This window comes from Panthera uncia, chromosome D2 (genome assembly GCF_023721935.1).
Source record: "Panthera uncia isolate 11264 chromosome D2, Puncia_PCG_1.0, whole genome shotgun sequence".
In the NCBI taxonomy this organism is placed as follows: Eukaryota; Metazoa; Chordata; class Mammalia; order Carnivora; family Felidae; genus Panthera; species Panthera uncia.
The window spans coordinates 66,009,956-66,031,868 of record NC_064818.1 but is presented as its reverse complement, the minus strand read 5'-3'; the positions used below and the strand labels follow the sequence as shown (position 1 = coordinate 66,031,868).

Sequence of the window (21,913 nt, the reverse complement as noted above, 5' to 3'; positions counted from 1 at the left end):
CTACAAAGGCTAAACACAGGAGTAAAAGCTTTGTGAAGGAGGCAGTCCTCCCTCTAAGCATTTTCAAATTTAAAATATAATTTGGGGGTGCCTGGGTGGCTCAGATGGTTAAGCATCTTGATTTTGGCTCAGGTCATGATCTCACTGTTTGTGAGACTGAGCCCCGTGCTGGCTCTGCATTGACATTGTGGAGTCTGCTTGAGATTCTCTCTCCGCCTCTCTTGCTCGTGCTCTCTCTCTCTCTCAAAATAAATAAATAAACATTAAAAAAATAAATACAATTTGTATTTCATGGCTCTTGTTAATTTTATAAGTAACTGGATCTTTATGTGGTAGTAGGGCTTAAATATTACAGACAAAATGACTAATATCCAATTAGCTTAAGAGGTTAAAAAAGTTAATAAAATTTTATGAAAACACCAATAGTATTTAATAGTCTATGTGCACAGGATCATGCTAAGAATTTCTATATAAAAGATGTGAGCCCTATGCCACACAAGGTTACAGTTTAATTAGACAGCCAAAACATTCAGCAAATCAGTCCAGGTACATATAATGAAAAGGTAATTTAGGCCAAGAATACTGAATGACCTTAGTTTGCCATAGGAAAGCGAAAAGGTAGAACTTTGCTGAAGCAAAGGGTAAGAGGTGCAGTAATAACCAGAACTGGGTAGAAGACTGATGATCTGTAAATTCCCAGACTAGAGAGTTTGAATTTATCAGCTTATAAGATTCTACAATTATATAAACATGCTATTAGTTGCTAGCACACCAGAAAAGCTATTATCTCCCCCCCACTCACCATCCTTTCAAAACGAGAAAATATTTTGAGCTACAATGGAGACTCGACTAAAAAAAACCTTAGAGGTACGGATTGAGAAACAATGCTGATGAGCCAAAATGAAAGCACATTTATTAAAATGATACAACAAAGAATAATGGAAGATATACACAGATGACGGAATACAGACACTGCTTATTGATTTGTGTATAAGAAACGTATTATCCCAAGTTTCTGGAAATCAAATTTCTATTTAGCAAGGTACGTATGTACTGAATTTAAAGTGAGTTGCAGATGGTATTAAAAGATGTTACATATTAAAGAACAAATCTAGCCTCTCAAAAAGTAAAGTTTCTGCTTAATAATCAGATTTAAAAGCATTTTTGTGAGTTAAAAATGACACTTTTTTAAACACACACTTGGCATTTTTTAAGATGGAATCCTTGTTCTTCTATTCTGATGTTTCCCAAACTTCCCTAATAACAAAAAATAAAATAAAATAAACCTGGGATATTGGTTAAAAAAAAAAAAAAATTCCCAGGGTGCCTGGGTGGCTCAGTTGGTTGAGCATCTGATTCTTGGTTTTGGCTCAGGTCATGATCTCACAGTTCATGGGTTTGTGCCCTGCCCTGGGTTTTGCACTGTCAACACAGAGCCTGGTGAGATTCTCTCTCTCTCTCCCTCCCTCTCTCTCTCTCTGAAAATAAATAAATAAACAAACAAACATTAAAAAAATAAAATAAAATTCCCAGGTACAAACAAACAAACATTAAAAAAAATAATAAAATAAAATTCCCAGGTTCTATCCTAAACCACTTAATTGGAATCTTTAAGAAGAAGAATCTCGGAAACATGTTTTAAAAAGAAAGGTCTCAGCAAATGCTTATCCACTTTGGAAATACTTGATATAACCAAATCTAAACACCAAACATCAGACCACTGGTATATTAAATACTGTATTCCTTAAATATTATTTTAAAAATGAAAACTGAGAGGGTGCCTGCTGGCTCAGTCAGTAGAGCATCTGACTCTTGATCTTGGGGTTGTGAGTTCAAGCCCCACTACAGGTATAGAGGTTACTTTAAAAAATTAAAAAAACAAACAACTACATAAATATTTGTATGGCGCATACATGATACTGCTATAAATGTTAAAAATGGTCCCATAAAAAATAAACTAAAAATGAAAATTGAGGATGGGGGGAGGTCAGGAAAGAAAACTGTATAATGACAAAACAAGTTACTAATAATTTAAAGTTTCTACTTAAGTCTGAAAAGAGACTTCCCAAAATATATAAATACCACCACTGTATTTGACATTAATACTAGAGATACTTGAGCTGTTTAATAGTTTTCCTGCAATAGTGATGGATTTGAACTGACCCACATGCTCATCCTATAATTCTTATACCTAATGAGATTTACTGGTACATACAATAGTTAAGTCACAGTTCATAAAAATATAACTAGTTACAGAGAATAGAATTTGGACTTTGACATTTCACCATACTGAAAGGAATTAACTAACCAGGCTTGACTATTAACTAAAAAATTTTCATCCAGTAAAAATATAGGTTGTCTAAGAGAACAAATGACTTGACAGCCCAAAGTTGTTATGAGTCTAATCCAGACCTCACTCAGGTGACACTGCTAAATATTTTTTTGACAAGCAAAAAGTATTGTGAGTACTCTTTCATGGTTCTTGGAAATTAACTATTCAATAGGTTTTTTAAAATCACTTTATAACATAGTGGGAGACAACTACATTTGCACAGAATTTGACTCTTGCACCCACTTATGTAACAGAAAGTGACAGTACCCGTTCTAAAAATGTTTAAAATCTAGTGAAAAAAACATAAAATTGCACCAATTACTAAGCTGACGCTAGCAATGGTGTTTTTATACTGGGATCTTTACCACTCCCAAAGATGCCTTCATTCCCCATCCCATAATACCACGTACAGAGCACCTGACATGAATTTTTTATCTTACTTCAAATTCTCACAACCACATCAAGGAAGATATTTAAAGTGTCTCTACTTATAACCAAGGTAGATTCCTTGAGTCCATTTTATCATTAGTTCAAAAATGACACCAAATTAGAAACTACCAATGCCATCTGTTAGTAAAGGTCTAAGTTGATGCAATTTTTCTCTGGTATATAGCTATGTTCCAAATAATGAAAATTATTTTTTTAATGGTTAATTTTTTTAATGTTTATTTATTTTGTAGAGAGCGAGAGAAAGAGACAGAGCATGGGTGGAGGAAGGGCAGAGACAGAGGGAGACACAGAATCCGAACCAGGCTCCAGGCTCTGAGCTGTCAGCACAGAGCCCCATGTAGGACTCGAACCCACGAACCATGAGATTATGACCCAAGCTGAAGTCGGACGTTTAACCAACTGAACCACCCAGGCACCCTCAAATTATGAAAATTCTTAACTTCAAATCCCTGAGTAGAAGAGTTCCTCTATTTCCAATTTATAGACAAGAAAATTGAGGCACTGAAGTCAGATACCTGGTAAGTAAGGAAAAATTCAAAACCAGGTCTGCCTGACTCTAAGCCCATGTATGTTCTTTCCACTATACCATGGTGTATTTCAAAGATAACTGTCCAGATCATCATTGTAGGAGGATGCTGATTACAATGCTTTAGGCCTCCAATACCTTCTAAGTCAGGGATCAGCAAATTTTTCCTGTAATGGGCCACATATTAATTTTTTTAGGTTTTGTGGGCCAGATGTTCTGTTACAGATACTCAATTCCATCATGAAACACCTATAGCACGAAAACACCTGTAGACAGTATGTAAATGACTAGGTATGGCTACATTTCAATAAAAGTTTACCAAAGGAGGCTTCATACTGAATTTGGCCCTCAGGCGATAGTTTTCCAAGTCATACTTTCTGATTAAAAAAAAAGAAAAAATTTTAACATTTATTCATTTTTGAGAGACAGAGCCTAAGTGGGGGTGGGGCAGAGGGAAAGGGAAACACAGAATCTGAAACAGCCTCCAGGCTCTGAGCTGTCAGCACAGAGCACGGCACAGGGGCTCAAACTCAGGAACCGTGAGATCATGACCTGAGCAGAAGTCAGGTGCTTAACCGACTGAGCCACCCAAGTGCCCCCACAATTTCTGATTTTAAATCATTCCTTTCAGGAATGCAAACTGAATGCAAGAAGTAAAAAACAAACAAAAACACTTTTCCTTGTTCTTATATTCACATTACTTTTAGCAATTTCTAAAATAGCTACAATTTCCTAAAATCTAGGGGAAGGAGGACTGGAGGGGAGACAGAAGTGAGAAAGCACCAGCCTAGTAAGATCTATTCTTGGTATAAGACTATAATGATAATCATCAAATGTAATAAATATTTTTAAAAAACACATCAATAAGGCCACATATACTAAATATATTCCTTAGTCTGTCTTACCATAAATGTGGATGTGAAAGTTTTACAATATTGCATATTGAATTACAATGAATAGGACTTCTGGTTCCAAACAAGATGAAATAAACCCCTCTGACTCCATTCCTCCCTTGAATTATAACGTAAAACTCTGGATAAAATACATAAAGCAACTAGCAGAAGATTCTGAAAGGTACAAAAATGAAGGTATAGTGGCTAGGGACCCTGGATGAAGGATAACCTGGTAATACATTCTACGTTTTTTTGTTTTTGTTTTTGTTTCCTACATATCCTGGCAGTAGAAAAGCCAAAATTCAAAAACACCAATAGGCACCTACAAAAAAAAAAAAGTCTAAGAAAAGTCCTCTCTCTCTAGTCAAAGGACTATGAAGAGAATGAAAAGACAAGCTACAGTCTGGGAGAAAATATATCTGGCATACATAAAGAACTCCTTTAAATAATAAAAAAGCAATCAATCCAATTAGAAAAGGGGTGAAAGACTTATAGAGACACTCCCCAAAAAAACACATGCAAAAATGTTCTACATCATTAGTCATTAGGGAAATGCAAATATAACTACATGCCTATTAGAAGAGCAAAAATAAAAAATATGAATGATACCAAGTGCTGGTGAAAATGTGGAGAAACTGGATCTATCACTTATTGCTGATGAGAATGTAAACTGACAGCCACTCTGGAAAACAACGTGGCAGTTTCTCATAAACATACATTATACAACCCAGCAACTGCACCTGTAGGTATTTACCCTAGAGAAATGAAAACTTACATTCACACAAAAACCTGTATACAAACGTTCATAGCACCTTTATTTATAAATGCTCCAAAAGTGGAAACAACCCAAATGTTTTTCATCTGGTGAAATGATAAACTGTGGTACATCCATACAATGGAACACTGTTCAACAATAAAAAGGATCAAACTATCCATGCACACAAAAACTGGAATGGATCTCAAGAGCATTATGCTGAGTGAAACAGTATCAAAAGTTAGCACGTGTGATTCTGTAGGATTCTGTTCATGGACTATTTTTAAATGGCAAAAGTGTAACGATGGAGAGCAAATCCAGTGGTTGCTCTGGCTTAGGGCTGGGTGAAAGGAGAACTATGAAGGGGTAGCAAGAGGGAGACTCTTTGAAGTGATGAAACAGTTGTGTACTTTGACTGTTATGGTAGCAGTTATAAGAATTTGTACAAGTTTTCAAATTTCATAGGACTATCAGAGTGCCTGGGTGGCTCAATGGGTTAAGTATCCACCTCTTGTTTGATGTTGGTTCAGGTCATGATCTTAAGTACAGAGCCTGCTTGGGATTCTCTCCCCACCCCTCTCTGCCCCTTCCCTGCTTGTGCTCGCTTGCTCTCAAAATAAGTTTAAAAAAATTTCACTGGACAATCAACGTCCACCCTCCAAAAAAAATATTGCATGGAAAAACTGGTGAAATCTCAGACTGCAGTTTACTTAATAATATTGTACCAGTGTCAATTTACTGATTTTGATAATTGTACTACAGTTGTATGTCGTTATTGGTGGAAAATAAATGCAGAGTATTTATTTCTCTTCATTTCTCAGAGAAGGGGAACTCTGTACATTTTTATAAATTCTATCAATCTAAAATTATTTCAAAAGAAAAATGTAAACAAAATACAGTGGTCAATACAAATCTACCATATATAAATTATAAAAAAGCATAGAGGGTTTTTTTTTTAATTGAACTTTTAAAAACCTCATTTTTGAAAAAAAGATGATGAAAATAATTTTTTTTTTCCAGGATAGAGGTGGGGGGGGGAGGGTGGGTAGAGAGAATCTTAAGCAGCCTCCACACTCAGCACAGGGCCCAATGTGGGACTCAATCCCATGACCCTGGGATCATGACCTGAGCCAAAATCAAGAGACTGATGCTCAACCAACTGAGCCACCCAGGTGCCCTGAAAACTAAAAAAAAAAAAAAAAAAATTAAATAAATGAATAATAATTCAAATTGGCTTAATTCAAATTGGCTGGGAAAAGATTTTTCTCAATCTTGTTCAATATCAGATAAAAAATATACCCATTTACAGATACCATTCAATTTGGGAAGGCACATATTCCATCAACATTACCAGGAAAGAAAAGATTCTTTTAAGTACAAATACATTTAAATACACTTTAGTTAATACAATTATCATTCATAAAATAATGGTGGGTAAATCAGGAACATTCTAAGCATACATTTGTCTTCTACATAAAATTAAAAGATAACTAGAATATTACACATCAAAATACTCAGTAACTCCAGTCTTAGTTATTTTCATATCTAACAAAAACTGACCTTTTAGTTAAAAAAAAAAATTAAATGGGAATGGAATGAGGAAAAATATCTACAGTGCTATCGTGGATGCTACCATAAGCCTGAGGTATAACCTGCCGATCGATATCCAGCTAAGTAGTGTTGTGCAAATGTCACACCAGTACTCAGAATTTGAGGGTCAGATTAAAAGGACAGTTCCAGTAGTTTCTTTCCTTGAAAATAAACGATTTCATTATTTTGTAATTCATCTGATTAAAATTTAAACACAAGTAACATAACTGACATGTATCATAGAATTGAAGGTGAACATTACCCTGGAAAAATAAAAGGTAAATGAGTTATAACTATATTGGACCCAAGAGGAAGGGAACTAGAGACTATTCTGGAGCACAATTCTCTGGCAATATGGTAAAGAAGCAATGCACAGAAATTTTATTTACTCAGGCATTTTATAAATAACATGTGTATAGAAGATGAATACTACTAAGACATACATAAACAGTTTCTAACTGACAGTCCAAGGAAGACTTCAAGCAAAAGAAATATAATTACATCATGTAAGCATTTAATAAAGTATTTATTGCACTCCTCTGTGTGCTAGGCATCATGCTAAGTGATAAATAAAACAGACATGGTTCCTGCCCTCAAAGTGCTTACAGTCAAGTAGAAAAAAGAAACAAAAAAGCATTCCATAAAAAGAAAATAAGATGTAATGGCTGAGATATGCAAGAACATTATGAGGCAGAGGAACTAAATGGAGGCTAAGGTTTTACTATCTGAGATCAGACTGTACTTAAGAACACAAGATTACGCAGGGTTTTGTAGCTATAATGAGCACAGATTTTCTTCTAAACCACTCAATGATTTTAAGAGAGTAACATGATCTGTTTTTAATCTCTCACAGTACTGTATACAGAATGGATTTTGAGGCAAAGAGTAGAAGCAGGAGACCAATTAGAAGACCACTGCAGTAACGAGGTGGGGCTTGATCTTATATTAAAATATTATGCAACAGATGGAAAGTGGGTACATTCAAGAAATGTTTAGTAAAAAAAATTAACAAACTTAGTAATATATTCTATATGGACAGAGAGGCTGAAGAAGGGAATCCTGGAACTAAGAGGTTTGACACAAAAACAAATTTGGGAGTTATCAGCATATTGCTAGTTTATAAGACCATAAACACTGCCAAAAGCAGGGCGGTGGGGAGGGGGAGTTCAGGACTGACTCAGGACATCTGTAACAAACACCCTGACCCTAGACAACTACAAAATTTACAGATAAGGTAGAGAAGGTTCCTGGGGACAAAGGATGGGCTAGAGTGCTAGGAAGCAAAATCAAAACAATATGGTATCCTGATTATAGAAAGTATTAACAAGGATATGGAAAAACTGGAACCCTAACTCTGCTACTGGGATTGCAAAAGTTTTCCCAATTTGGAAAACAGTTTGGTATTCTATGAACATGAATAAACTCTTCCAATGTCAAAGGAGACCTATGAAATAAACTATCATAGTATACTTATGATTATATTCTCTCAATGCACTTCAATACCTGCCATGTGAATATTATTCACATGGTCCATTATATCTAATGTTATTTATCTCAGTGTTACAGCGATACAGTTCACCTGCACAGCCACCACGATAAAAAATACTCATGTCTTTACGTTAAAAGGTACATAGTACATAAATCTAAAAATTTAAAGGTAAACAATGCACACACTTTCTTGGGAAAGGAATTATCAGTCATATTTATACCATCAATACCAAAACTAGAAAAACCTGTGAGATCATCTAGTACAACCCCATCATCCTAACTAACAACCCCCACTCAGTCACCAAGCACCTATGAGTCAGGTACTATACTCTATCTGGGGCTAAAAAAACCCAATCAAACAAAAACCAATATTTTTGTCTTCAGTGATCTCACAAAGAGAGGGAAACAAGCAAGTTATAAAACTTTAGGAAAGATAATATGAGAGCACAAAGATGAAGGGGTGGTGGGGGGCGGGGGGAGTACTGTGATGAGGCTACAGTTGAGTCCTCAAAGTTGAAGAGGGGTTCACAAATTCATTCTGTGGGGATGGGCAGATACTGTGTGCGCAGTTTGAAATGGCATGAGAAAATTATCCAGACTGGGAACCATAAGCAGTTTTTCTACACTGGAGTTTAGGCCCCAAAATAAGGTTGGAAATCAAGACTGTCTAATCTTGAAAGGCTAAGTATTCAAACTTAGTAATTTGGACTTTATTCTGCAGCACTACAATTTTCAAACTCTACACTCTAAACCCTAATATTCTAGAAGAATACTTTCAGGGGCTGTCAAGAGTAAATATGCAGAGCCAATAGAGGACTCATGAAAAAGAAGAGGGCATGATCACAGACCTATTTTTAAAAATTTATCTGGTACTGTTCTGAATGATTTTAAAAGGTCAAGGGTTCAGAAGGAAGACAGAAAAACTAGTTAGAGGGCCACTACAGAACCTAATGATTGAATCTCAAATACTCCCAAATCAGTGCTAGATATGTTTTAGGAGAATCATTTGGGGAGCTTAGAAATCCTAAGCCCTAATCCAAGAATGCTATCAAAATAAGTATCTGAGGTAGAAAATAGCAATCTGTATGCTGAAAGAGTTTTCAAGGTGATTGCAATGCAGGACCAAATCTGGAAACCATGCAATGAAGCCATGCCAAACATAATGATAAATTCAACAACTTTTAATAAGAGTATTTTGAAATTTATAGGTTCATTGTCTCACTGTTTAGGGAAGTGTGGCTGGCATTACGGGCCAGGGTGTGGAGGTATGAAGAACCATCTCTGCACGCTGCACAATCTTTAAATTCTCGTCAGGTATACATACCTAGGTGAAACACCTATTTATAATTTTTAATGCTTAGAACCTAACTCCATTTTTTAAAGTAATCTCTATGCCCAATGTGGGACTTGAATTCATGACCCCAAGATCAAAAGTTGCATGCTCTACCAATTGAGCCAGCCAGGCACCCCTAGAACCTAACCATTTTACATATAAACTCTAAATTTTTTCACTTTTCAGGAATGAAAACAATGTCTACAGTCTAGAAGGAAAGTTACTGTGTTTAGCTTAGAACTTCAAGAATTTCATTTTTTATTATTTCTGACCATCACACACCCATACAGATCTTCGCATTTGAGTCACCAACACAACCCTCCCAAATAAGTTTCCAACTGTTAAATGTACAAGCTTTTTTGTTCATTATTTTCTAGTATTGTGCCTGAGCATTTTCATATTGACAAACAAAAGGTGTATTTTCTTTTATTTCTCCCTTCAATTAATCAATTACATGGATTTTTTTTAATTATGTAGGTTACCACCGTTTCAGTATAGTAAAGGAAGTATTACAAAATAATTTGTTATATAAATGGGACATTAGGTCTGAGGCACCCGAGAACCACTGATTTAAACTAAAACCAGAGGTAACAGTAGATGACGAGAATAACTCAAGAGACATTTTTGAGACAGAATGAATGAAACCAGTTGGGAGATGAATGGGAGTAATCCTCCCCATTCCCCATGAATGGGAAGAGATCCAGAGTAATGTCAAACTGCTGGCTTAAATAACCAGATACATGTAGCATGATTATCCAAGTTAGGGAACCAGAAAGGAAAACCTGTAAAATTGTGAACAAACTTTTACTGAGGATCCCGTGAAAACATCTACTCTACACCTGAAAACAGGATTTAGAATAAAACAGAAAGGTCTAGGCTAAAAATAAGCTTATGGCTTTGGTATCAATAGCATAATGGCACCTGAAGGTTTGAGAATAGAAAATCCACAGAGGGCATATAAAATGAGAAAATACTGGGGCGCCTGGGTGGCTCAGTCGGTTAAGTATCTGACTTCGGCTCAGGTCATGATCTCACAGTTCATGAGTTCGAGCCCCGCGTCGGGCTCTGTGCTGACAGCTCAGAGCCTGGAGCCTGCTTCAGATTCTGTGTCTCCCTCTCTCTCTGGCTCTCACCTGCTCACACTCTGCCTCTCTCTCTCAAAAATAAATAAACATAAATTTTTTTTTTCAAAAATGAGAAAATACTGGTACTCTGGGGAAGATAAACATTTAAGAATAGGTGGATGAAGAAAAGAAGGACCCAATGAGTATCTTGTTTTCTTAATCTCTGAACAAAGTTCCAAGCTCACCTAAAAAGGCAACCCAGATGTCTAATTTTGCAGGTCAACTAAAACCTTTTCTTTCAATTAACAAACAGGCTACAATTACATCTGACATCTCACAAAAGTAAGCTACTTATAATATAATTTACTGATAATATGTATTCATTAAAAAGAATACTTTATTATTAAAAGATTTTTCTAGAGCCAAATCTTTTCTTCTATTTTTCCTAAACATAAAAGTCATCACAATAATGGTAATATAAGGCAATAAAAGCAAATAATCTAAACCTAACCAAAGAAGGGAAATTTAAGTCTTAAAAACTTCATTTTATATAAGATTAAAAATAATCTTTCACACAGGTAAGAAAATTTTTCAAACTGTAAGGAATCTTAAAGGTAATTTTTTATACCTTAATTTCAACATTCTTTAGGACAAGGAGTACCTTGTGAAACACAAAGATATAAAACCAGCAAAAGTGTCAAAGGCCACAAGGCCAAGAGGCAGAGTTGCAAGTAGTTGTATCTGAAAAGACAGAGCGGTCTTAAAGAAACGGATTGTAAAACATTTGTTGTATCCAGATAAGTCACTTTAGGCAATTAGGCACATACGGACTGGACAGCAAATGAAGCTCTTACAGGTGACTCTACAAAACCCACAGTTTAGTACCTTACTAAGTATTGTGCTGCCTATATATTTAATGAGCATGTTTCCACCATTTATAACTCTGTCATATCCCTGAATTTTTAGGACAATAACCTTTAAATTATCTGGAGGGTTGGGGCCACATCTAAATATGGAGGCCTGTCAGTGTAAGATGTCAGAGCCCAAGTGGCGGTAACATCAGAGAAAATAAAATAGCACAGTGAGTACCTCCAAAAATTCAATCCCCCGCAAAATCAATGGGGAAACTGGCAAAAACATTTGGAATCAACTTTATCAGAACTCTCAAAATTAACCAAAAGTTTGCCCCAGGGTGCTTTTAGAAAGGAAGGAAGGAAGGAAGGAAGGAAGGAAGGAAAGAAGGAAGGAAGGAAGGACGGACTCTCAGCAAGAACAAGTTTTGTGACATTTTAACTTGTCCTAGTCCCATTCCCTGCTTTCAAAATAGATGGCAGCCTTGAAAAATTATAGCCCATATTCCCAGTGCAGCCTAGCTGCCATCAGAGGGAGCAAAACAAAGCTGGAGGTCACTGAAAGTTTCATTCTCCCCAAATTATTACTATTAGGACTGTCTGGTAGCTCCCAGAAAGATACCACTTGCAATGCTATCTATATTTGACTTAATTCAGCTTGCCCAGTGCAAAAGACATTTTCCCCAAGAGAAGTGTTGTTGAAAACATTTATAGGTTGAGGTGGTGGCTAACATGTGGGGCAAACACCAGACTAATCCAAAAGTTCTTAAAAACTAGGATTGAGATACCATGGGGACTTGGAAAACTTCCAACACATTCCAGGGAATCTAGAAGTACATGCTTAAGTTAGTGTGCACGTCCAAGGTTGTGTATAAGCTCAGGAAAAACCTGAGAGGGCCCCAAGCTCTTTTAACTGAGGGGCCCTGCACAAACAGGAAATAAAGGCTAAGGCAGAGAGGTCAAATGCCTGGTTGAGTGCTGAAGGTACATCCCCAACAACAGAGTTCTTTGGTTCCAGGCATTTAAAGACATATCTGTTCAATCATTAGCTAACCACGAAGCTAAACAAGTAGAGACTTCAGTTGCCACACACAAATGATTTAGTTCAGAAAAGTCACTAAACCAACGACCACCACGACAAGCAGCAACAAAAATAGACCCTGGGGAAAAGACAAAATCTCCATAGTTGCCATGTTTTGTTATTTAAACCTTTGTATTTAAACAGTTCATAAAATTTAAATGTTCATTTATTATTTAAAATGTCCAAATGTAATTTTTCAACAAAATGTCTCACGTAATACAGAATATGAATAAAAAGATGAAAATTATTTGGGGGGAAAAATCAAACATAATCTGATATTGAAAGTACAATAACTGAAATGAAAAAGTCACTATAAAGGTTCAACAATGGGTATAAGAAGGCAGAAGAAACAGTGAACGTCAAGATAGGTCAACCGAATTATCCAGCCTGAGAAACAGAAAGAGGAAAAAAAAATGAATAAAAATGAACAGAGCATCAGAAATCTGTCGAACACCATCAAGTGAGCCAACACATTTTTACTGAGAGATGGAGAAAGAGACAAGAGAAAGTCATAGAAATATTAGAAGAAATAATGGCTAAAAGTTCCTTTCCAATTTTGAAGAAACACAGTAATCCATACCTCCAAGAAGCTTAAAAACTCCAAGTATGATAAATTCAAAGAAATCTACACATAGGCACCATTACCAAACTGCTAAATGACAAAATGACAAAGAAAATCTTGAAAGCAGCAAGAGAAATAACTCATTATGTGTAACAGATAGTAAGATTAACAGATTTCTCATCAAAAAATAAGGAGGTCAGAAGGTAGTTCTGAAAGAAATAAAAAACAACCATCAATCAAGAGTTCTTTATCTAGCATTATTCTTTAATGAAGATGAACTTAAAACATTCCCAGATAATCAAAACTGAGAGCATTAGTTGCTGCCCTGTCCTATAAGAAATACTAAAGTAACTCCTTCAGGCTGAAATGAAAAAACACTAGACAGTAGTTCAAATACAAATGAAGAACTAAAGGTCAACAGTAAAATTAACTACAAAAATAAATATAAAGAACCACATAAATGTATTTCTTGCTTGTAGCTTTTTTCTCCTATCCAATTTAAGACAAAATTTAAGACAAGATGAATGGAAATGTTGAGTCACTTCATTATATACCTGAAATGAATACTACCTTTTACATTAACTAACTGGAATTTAAATAAAAACTAAATAAACACATGTGGCTCTACTTCTGGCTCCACCAAAAAACAAAAACAAAAACAAAAACAAAAACAAAACCTCATACACAATACTTGCACATCTGTGTTGATGGGCACACAGTGTGTATAAAGATATAACATTTATGATAATAAACAACAAAAAGGAGGAGGGAGTGGAGGTATATAGACACAAAGTTTTCGTACACTATTGAAATTAACTTGATATTAATCAGAACTAGATTCTTATGATTTAAGGCATTAATTTTGTAGGATGACCACTAAGAATCACAAAGAAATTAAAACAGTACTCTAGAAAATATCTAGTTAACACAAAAGAAGTCAGTAATGAAGAAATAGAGAAAAAAGATGAGACACAAAAAACAGTGAAGTGGCAAATGTAAATTATACCTTACCAATAATTACATTAATTGTGAATGGAATAAACTCTCAAATTAAAAGGTAGAAGTTGGTAGAATAGATGGAAAAAAAAGTGATCTAACTATATGCTGTCTATAAGACACTATAGACTAAAAAACATAAATTAACAGTAAAAGGACAAAAAATGGTATACCATGCCAACAGTAACCAAAAAGAGTTGAAGCGGCTACACTATTATCAGACAAAATAGACTTTAAGACAAAAATTACTACTAGAGGGATGCCTGGGTGGCTCAATTACTTGAGCATTCAACTTCAGCTCAGGTCATGATCTCATAGTTTGTGGGTTCAAGCCCCACGTCGAGGTCACTGTTGTCAGTGAGGAGACCGCTTCAGGTCCCCTATATCCCTGTCTGCCCCTCACCCATGCTCACTTGCTCTCTCTCTCTCTCTCTCTCTCTCTCTCTCAAAAATAAACATTTTTAAAAAACTACTAAAGACAAAGAACATTTTATAACCAAAAAAAGGGTAAACCCATGAAAAAAATGTAACAATTATAAACATATATGCGCCTAATAGAGCACCAAAATACATTAACAACTGACAGAACTGAAGAAATAGATGATTTAACAATAATAATGACTTCAATAATCTTTCAACAATAAAACTAGACAGGATCTAAGCAAGAAAACAGAAGCCTTGAACACCACTATAAGCCAACTAGTCCTAAGAGAAATTTATCAACATTCCACCCAACATGGGAATGCAAATTGGTGCAGCCGCTCTGGAAAGCAGTGTGGAGGTTCCTCAGAAAATTAAAAATAGACCTACCCTATGACCCAGCAGTAGCACTGCTAGGAATTTATCCAAGGGATACAGGAGTACTGATGCATAGGGGCACCTGTACCCCAATGTTTATAGCGGCACTCTCAACAATAGCCAAATTATGGAAAGAGCCTAAATGTCCATCAACTGATGAATGGATAAAGAAATTGTGGTTTATATACACAATGGAATACTACGTGGCAATGAGAAAAAATGAAATATGGCCTTTTGTAGCAACATGGATGGAACTGGAGAGTGTGATGCTAAGTGAAATAAGCCATACAGAGAAAGACAGATACCATATGGTTTCACTCTTATGTGGATCCTGAGAAACATAACAGGAACCCATGGGGGAGGGGAAGGGAAAAAAAAAAAAAAAAAAAAAGAGGGTAGAGTGGGGGAGAGCCAAAGCATAAGAGACTGTTAAAAACTGAGAACAAATTGAGGGTTGATGGGGGGTGGGAGGGAGGGCAGGGTGGGAGGGAGGGCAGGGTGGGTGATGGGTATTGAGGAGGGCACCTTTTGGGATGAGCACTGGGTGTTGTATGGAAACCAATTTGACAGTAAATTTCATATATTAAAAAAAAAAAAAAGAAAAAAAAAAAAAACATTCCACCCAACAACAGCAAAATATAGACTGTTCAAGTGAACATGAAATATCTTCCAGGACAAATCACATTATTAAAGTCTCAATAAATAAAAAGGAAGGTACACTGTCCAAGTACAACTGAATAAAATAAAAAATCAACAGAAACATTTGAAACATTTACATATATGTAGAAATTAAAAATCACCCTCCTAAATTATCTATGGGTCAGAGCAAAAAAACACAAGGGAAATTAGAAGCCCAAGCAGATGAGAAGAGTATCACAAGAGAGGGGATCTAATTCCCTGGCAAAGGAAGTCAGAGTCTGAGCAGGCCAAGGGGAATGTGTATCTGGGGTTTAGACTGGGTATCTGATAAAGATTTTCTCGAAAATCAAGTCTGTCACTGCACAGAAAACCGAGTATATTTGTACCCAATGATAAAATTACACCTTAAAAAAAAATCAGAACTCTGAAAATATGTATCCTTTACCACGAATTTGCAAAGCTACTCAATTTCTCAATTTAAAGACTTTTCTTTAAAAAAAAAGTGACCTGGGGCGCCTGGGTGGCGCAGTCGGTTAAGCGTCCGACTTCAGCCAGGTCACGATCTCGCGGTCCGTGAGTTCGAGCCCCGCGTCAGGCTCTGGGCTGATGGCTCGGAGCCTGGAGCCTGTTTCCGATTCTGTGTCTCCCTCTCTCTCTGCCCCTCCCCCGTTCATGCTCTGTCTCTCTCTGTCCCAAAAATAAATAAAAACGTTGAAAAAAAAATTTAAAAAAAAATAAAAAATAAAAAATAAAAAAAAAGTGACCTTATTAACAAATGTGGATTTTTTAAAATACTAGAGAATAAAAGGTGTCAACATTTAGAAAATCTGTATAACTCAATAAGCCAGTATCTTCCAGTTAATTACTTAATGTATAATTACTTAAAATCATGCATGATTACTTAATGTATGATTATTTAAAATCATTTATGATTACTTAATGTATGATTACTTAAAAACCACACATGGATAAAAGATCCATTGAAAGTACAAAACAGATCAATGAATTTTATTTTAACAGAATGAAAAGTTCATTAGATGAACTCAGACATTCATAGGATAAGTGAAAAAGGGAGAAAGAGCCTCACATTAAATCTCACTGATAAAAACTTAATTCAATAATTAGAAAGTAAATTAAATAAGTTAATTCAAAATCATGGATAGTAAAATATAAACCTAACAACTTTGAGAGGTAAACAAATGAGAAATTCTTTGGGGCCTAGATTTGACAGGTGTAAGTCATAAAAAGCACAATTTATAAAAGAAAAAACTCATAAATCCCACTTCATTAAAATTTAAAAATTTCACACCGCAAAAGACCCTGTTAGTAGGATGTAAAGATAAACTATGGGAGAAAATATTTGCAAACCACACAGTCGAATTTGTTGACTTAATCCAAACACATAAAGAACTCTCAAAACAACATTAAAAAAACAACCCAATTAAAAAATGGGCAAAGATACATAACAAACCTTTGGCCAAAGAGGAAATACAGACGGTAAAATGGCAAAAATAAAATGTTCAACATCACTGGTCATTAGGCAAATGCAAATTAAAACCAATATCACTACACACCTATGAGAGTACCTTAAAATGTGGTAATATCAAATGCTAACAAGGATGCAGAGAAACCAGGTATCTGAAGAAATAGTTTAGTAGTTACTTATAAAATTAACTGTACACTTACCATATATGACCCAGAAATTTCACTCTGGCATTTACCCCAGAAACATATTTATGTTCACACATACATGCAAAAAACTGCACACCAAATGTCAATAATATCTGAATTTTTTTTAATGTTTATTTTTATTTATTTTGAGAGAGAGAGACAGAGAACATGAGCAGGAGAGGGGCAGAGAGAGAGGGAGAAAAGAATCCCAATTAGGCTCCGCGCTGTCAGTGCAAGAGCCCAAAGCAAGGCTCAATCCCACAAATTGCAAGATCATGACCTGAGCCAAAATCAAGAGTGGGACGCTTAACCAGCTGAATCACTCAGGCGCCCCATAATATTTATTTGTCATGCAAAAAAAAAAAAAAAAAAAAAGAATCAAGCCAAATCTCCTTCAGTGGGTGAATGGTTAAACAAACTCTGATATATTCAACACAATGTAATAACACTGCTCAGCAACAAAAAGGAATGAACTACTGATACATTCAATAACCTGAATGGATCTCAAGGGTATTATGCTTAATGAAAAAGTCAATCTCAAAAGGTTACAAACTTTGTAATTCCATGTATACAAGATTTTTCAAATGAAAAACTATACAAATAGAGAACAGAGCAGTAATTGTCAGGATAGGACAAGGTGGAGAGGGAGTTCCTTTGTGATAATGAAACCAGTCTATATCTTGACTGTGCTTGTAGGACTCTATACATGGGATTTAAAAGCACAGAATTATGGACACACCCAAATGAATACCTAAAAAAATGGCAAAAAAATGAATAAGGTCTATCGTCTAATAAAAAATAATACATCAATGTCAACTTTCTATTTTGACAATGCACTACAATTATATAAAATGCCAACACTGGGGGAAGCTGAGTGAAGTACTATTTTTGCAACTTCCTATGAGTTTACCACTTCTAAATAAAAAGGGGGGAAACTTCAATGATAACAGTTTTAAAATCTACATTGCATTAAACTTTAAGAAATTACTGCCATTTTGGTCATAAGGGGAAAGTATATAGCAATCCAAGCCTATGTACAGAAGGAAGAAAGGTCTCAGATACACAACCTAACCTTACCCCTTAAAGAGCTGGGGGGGAAAAAAAAACAGCAAATAAAACCCAAAACCAGCAGAAGACAGGAAATCATAAATATTAGAGCAGAAATCGATGCCATCAAAACCAATAAAAAAAAATAGATCAATGAAACTGGAAGCTGGTACTCTGAAAGAATTAACAAAATGGATAAATTGATGGGGGGATGGGAGGGAGGGGAGGGTGGGTGATGGGTATTAAAGAGGGCATCTTTTGGGATGAGCACTGGGTGTTGTATGGAAACCAATTTGACAATAAATTTCATATATATAAAAAAAAATGGATGAACCACTAATCAGTTTGATCAAAAACAAAAAGGACCCAAATAAAATCAAGAATGAAAGAGGAGAGATCACAACCAACACAGCAGAAATAATAATAAGAGAATATTATGAACAATTACATGCCAATAAAATGGGCAATCTGGAAGAAATGGACAAATTCCTAGAAACATATAAACTACCAAAAGTGAAACAGGAAGAAACAGAAAATTTGAACAGACCCATAACCAGTAAATAAACCGAATTACTAATCAAAAATCTCCCAAAACACAAGAGTCCAGGGCCAGATGGCTTTCCAGGGGAATTCTACCAAACATTTAAGGAAGAGTTAACACCTATTCTCTTAAAGCTGTTCCAAAAAATAGAAATGGAAGGAAAACTTCCAAACTCTTTCTATGAAGCCAGCATTACCTTGATTCCAAAACCAGACAAAGACCCCACTAAAAAGCAGAACTATAGACCAATTTCCCTGATGAACATGGATGCAAAAATCCTCAGCAAGGTATTAGCCAACTGGATCCAACAATACATTAGAAGAATTATTCACCACGACCAAGTAGGATTTATACCTGGGATGCAGGGCTGGTTAAATCAATGTGATTCATCACATCAGTAAAAGAAAGGACAAGAACCACATGATCCTCTCCATAGATGCAGAAAAAGCATTTGACAAAATACAGCATCCTTTCTTGATAAAAACCCTCAAGAAGTAGGGACAGAAGGATCATACCTCGAGATCATAAAAGCCATATATGAAAGACCCAACACTAATATCATCCTCGATGGGGAAAAACTGAGAGCTTTCCCCCTAAGGTCAGGAACAAGACAGGGATGTCCACTCTTGCCACTGTTATTCTACACAGTATTGGAAGTCTTAGCCTCAGCAATCAGACAACACAAGGAAATAAAAGGCATCCAAAATGGCCAGGAGGAGGTCAAACTTGCACTGTTCGCAGATGACAGGATACTCTACATGGAAAACCCAAAGGATTCCACAAAAACACTGCTAGAACTGATCCATGAATCAGCAAAGTTGCAGGATATAAAATCAATGCACAGAAATTGGTTGTGTTCCTATACACCAACAATGAAGCAACAGAAAGAGAAATCAAGGAATCGATCCCATTTACAATTGCACCAAAAACCATAAAATACCTAGAAATTATCTAATGAAAGAGGTGAAAAATCTATACACTGGAAACTAGAGAAAGCTTATGAAAGAAATTGAAGATGTCACACACACACAAAAGTGGAAAAATATTCCAGGCTCATGGATTGGAAGAGCAAACATTGTTAAAATGTCAATACTACCCAAAGCAGTCTACGAATTCAATGCAATCCCTATCAAAATAACACCAGCATTGTTCACAGAGCTGGAACAAACTATCTTAAAATTTGCATGGAACCAGAAAAGACCCCAAACAGCCAAAGCAATCTTGAAAAAGAAAACCAAAGCAGGAGGCATCACAATCCCAGACTTCAAGCTGTATTACAAAGCTGTAATCAACAACACAGTATAGGACTGGCACAAAAGCAGACATTCAGATCAATGCAACAGAATAGAGAACCCAGAAATGGACCCACAAATGTAGGGCCAAGTAATCTTTGACAAAGCAGGAAAGAATATCCAATGCAAAAAAAGACAGTCTCTTCAGCAAATGGTGCTGGGAAAACTGGACAGCGACATGCAGAATGAACCTGGACCACTTTCTTACACCATACACAAAAAATAAACTCAAAATGGATGAAAGACCTCAATGTAAGACAGGAAACCATCAAAATTCTCGAGGAGAAAGCAGGCAAAAACCTCTTTGATTTTGGCCACAGCAACTTCTTAGTCAACACGTCTCCGGAGGCAAGGGAAACAAAAGCAGAAATGAACTACTGGGACCCCATCAAAATAAAAAGCTTCTGTACAGCGAAGGAAACAATCAGCAAAAGTAAAAGGCAACCGACGGAATGGGAGAAGATATTTGCAAATGACATATCAGATAAAGGGTTAGTATCCAAAATCTATAAAGAACTTCTCAAACTCAACACCCAAAAAACAAATAATCCAGTGAAGAAATGGGCAAAAGACATGAATAGACACTTTTCCCGAGAAGACATCCAGATGGCTAACAGACACATGAAAAGATGCCCAACATCACTCATCAGGGAAATACAAATCAAAACCACAATGAGATACCACCTCAAACCAGTCAGAATGGCTAACATTAACAACTCGGGAACAACAGATGTTGGCGAGGATGCGGAGAAAGAGGAACCCCTTTTGCATTGCTGGTAGGAATGCAAACTGGTACAGCCACTTTGGAAAACAGTATGGAGCTTCCTCAAAACATTAAAAATAGAACTACCCTATGACCCAGCAATTACACTACTAGGTATTATCCAAAGGATACAGATGTGCTGTTTCGAAGGGGCACATGCACCCCAATGTTTATAGCAGCACTATCAATAATACGTAAAGTATGGAAAGAGCCCAAGTGTCCCATTTACTGATGAATAAAGATGTGTTGTGTGTATGTACGCGCACGCACGTGCACACACAGTGTAATATTACTTGGCAATCAAAAAGAATGAAATCTTGCCATTTGCAACAATGTGGATGGATCTACAGTGTATTATGCTAAGCGAAATTAGTCAGAGAAAGGAAAATATATGACTTCACTCAGATGTGGAATTTAAGATACAAAACAGATGAACATAAGAGAAGGGAAGCAAAAATAATATAAAAACATGACAAAACATAAGAGACTCTTAAATACAGAGAACAAACAGAGGTTTGCTGGAGGGATTGTGGGTGGGGGGATGGGCTAAATGGGCAAGGGGCATTAAGGAGGACACTTGTTGGGATGAGCACTGGGTATTATATGTGGGGGATCAATCAATGGATTCTACTCCTGGAATCATTACTGCACTATATGGAACTAACTTGGATATAAATTTAAGAAGGTAAAAAATTAAAGAAGTATAAAAAATAAAAGTAAATGGATTCTGAGTCCTGCCTTTGGCTATATGAAAGATCTAGAAAATTATCTTTACTAGTCATCAGAAGAACATGCATTTAAAAATACAATAAGAGGGGCACCTGGATGGCTCAGTCGGTTAAGAGTCTGACTTCGGCCCAGGTCATGATCTCACAGCTCGTGAGTTCGAGCCCTGTGTCAGGCTCTGGTGCTGACAGCTTGGAGCCTGCTTCAGATTCTGTGTCTCCCTCTCTCTCTCTCTGCCCCTCCCCAGCTCATGCTCACACTCTGTCTCTGTCAAAAATAAATAAACTTAAAAAAAATTAAAAATAAAATAAAAAACTTATCTTAAAAAAATACAATAAGAAATAATATATCAAATTGATGAAAATATAAAACATTGCAGTAAGGATACAGAAAAATGAACACCTAATGGATGGCTGGTGGGCATATGATTCAAGTAAAGCTTTTCAGAAAGTATGGCTTCTTAACATAAGTTTGGGGGGGGGGTCTTTGTTAGAAGAAAGTTTGTAATTTATGTGA

The 21,913-nt window shown here is 36.0% G+C and overlaps 1 protein-coding gene across 4 annotated transcripts in view; it reads right to left on the bottom strand.

Annotated features, from left to right (window-relative positions):
* The window catches only part of SHOC2 (SHOC2 leucine rich repeat scaffold protein), a 109,163-nt gene that overhangs the window by 60,179 nt on the left and 27,071 nt on the right, over positions 1-21,913 (bottom strand). The gene's annotated exons all lie outside the window — the stretch shown is intronic.